The sequence below is a fragment of the Zingiber officinale genome, chromosome 4A, assembly GCF_018446385.1.
Source record: "Zingiber officinale cultivar Zhangliang chromosome 4A, Zo_v1.1, whole genome shotgun sequence".
Taxonomy (NCBI): Eukaryota; Viridiplantae; Streptophyta; class Magnoliopsida; order Zingiberales; family Zingiberaceae; genus Zingiber; species Zingiber officinale.
The window spans coordinates 64,384,456-64,386,562 of NC_055992.1; the positions used below are offsets into that span (position 1 = coordinate 64,384,456).

At 36.4% G+C, this 2,107-nt stretch overlaps 1 pseudogene; it reads right to left on the reverse strand.

Moving 5' to 3' along the window:
• Positions 1-1,764: 1,764 nt before the first annotated feature.
• Positions 1,765-1,836, reverse strand: LOC121974053 (annotated as a pseudogene).
• Between the last annotated feature and the right edge of the window lie 271 nt (positions 1,837-2,107).

Sequence of the window (2,107 nt, forward strand, 5' to 3'; positions counted from 1 at the left end):
TTTCCTTCCAATCTTGGGAGGATTTTTGGGCGATCTAAAGGTGGATCTTCAACGGTTTCGAATCTGGGAGCGTGGATTGGATCTGAAGACCAAGCTTCATCTTAGATAAGTTTTCTTTCTCTCCTCTTCTTGGATTGGGGGATCAAGAAATGCTTGTAATCTTTGTATTTTCAGATTTATCTCTTCGATTCATGGAGTAGATCTCTTTGTTTTAGGATGGAGGGAGTATTTGTATGATGAATTGATGTAAACTCTTGTGGATTTGCCATTTCCTTGTTTCTATGATATTGTCTTGTTTGTATCAATTCAAGCTTGAATGAATTGTTGTGATATGAACCTAATTCTCATTTTAGATTGATTGTTTGAATGTCCTATGGATCTTGTAGAGATTATCTCCCACTCGATTTTCCGAGGGAAGCACGCGAAAGGTGCAAGCCCGTGTAAGGACATTTGAGAGATAAGATTTAGGGAAAAATTCAAGAGGGTAGGATAGATTTAGGGATTAATCTTTATGTCGTATGGGTTGAGAAGTATGATCTTTGTGTTGATTATCCGAGGGATCTTCGTGACAGGAGCATGCCCGTGTAAGGACCACATAAGTTCATATCTAATTGATCACATTTAGATACAGATTTCAGTCCTAGGCCGGTTGTCTATTGCAAGAGAGAATCGGCAACCTTCTATAAATGTTGGACAATTGAGAAATAGGATTTGGTAGATCATTTACATTGAGGAATCTTACAAAGAAACCAAAACTCCTAGAACATTCCTTTATCATAGCCCATAATCTTGTTTGTTGATCTTTCATTTCTATGTTACTTTTCATTAGTTACATTTAGCTTTTGGAAACCAATTGATTAGTTGTTTAGCTAACTCGTGTTGAAACATTTCTAGTGCTTATTCCAGTCCATGTGGATACGATAATCTTTTATATTACTTGCGACATTTCCGTACACTTGCGAAGGTCAACAATTTTTTGACGCCGTTGCTGGGGACTGCACTATAACATTGGGAATTATCAATTAAGTTAGACTAAACATAACTTTTCTTTCTTTCTTTTCATTTGCATAGTTGTAACTAATTGTTAGAATTCTGTTTTTATAAGTTTTTCATTTCTTGTATAACATTCTTGTCAATTTCTTTCTGTTGTGATTCTAATTCTGTATTTTTGATTCTAACTTTTCTTTGTTTTCTTTTGATTTACTCTTTCTCTGTCTCTTTCTTTTGTAAACATATCTTGTCATCTTGTTCTTGTGCATGCGAAGATCTAAATTTGCAGGAGAACTTCTTCCTTTAGACCCTGAGATAGACAAAACATTTCATAAAAGAAAAATTCTGCAAAGACAACAAGAAGAACAAGAACATTCTATTATGGCGAACAAACCACTAAAGGATTATGCAACACCTTATGTTAGGGGTTTTCGATCTAGTATTTCAAGGCCTTCAGTTGAGGCAAATAATTTTGAGATCAAACCTGCAATTATATCTATGGTGCAGTAAAATTAATTTGGTGGAGGACCGCATGAAGACCCAAATCAACACTTGGAGGTCTTCTATGAAATATGCGGTACAATGCCCTTCAGAGGCAGTGCGTTTACTATTGTTTGGGTTTTCTTTGAGAGATAGAGCCAAGCAATGGTTGAATTCTTTGGCTCCAAATAGCATCACCACATGGGAACAATGCGAGCAACAATTTCTTGACAAATTCTATGCCCCTAGCAAAACAGCTCATATGAGGAATCTTATTGCAAGCTTCAAACAAGCGGACTCAGAATCTTTATTTGAAGCATGGGATAGATACAATAACATGCTCAGACAATGCCCACACCATGGTTTGGAAAGATGGTTAGTGCTACACACGTTTTATAACGGCATCAACTATCACACAAAAATGTCCCTTGATTAAGCTGCTGGAGGGGTACTTATGAACAAAAGTTTAGATGAAGCCGAGGAGATAATCGAGAGCGTAGCACAAAACCACCATCAATAGGCTAATGAAAGAAGTGGTGACTATTCTTGTATAAACCTAACAACAAAAGTATCAGGAAAATTCGATGTTGATGCAGTGACCTTATTGGCTGCAAAACTAGATGCTCTTACAAAAAAA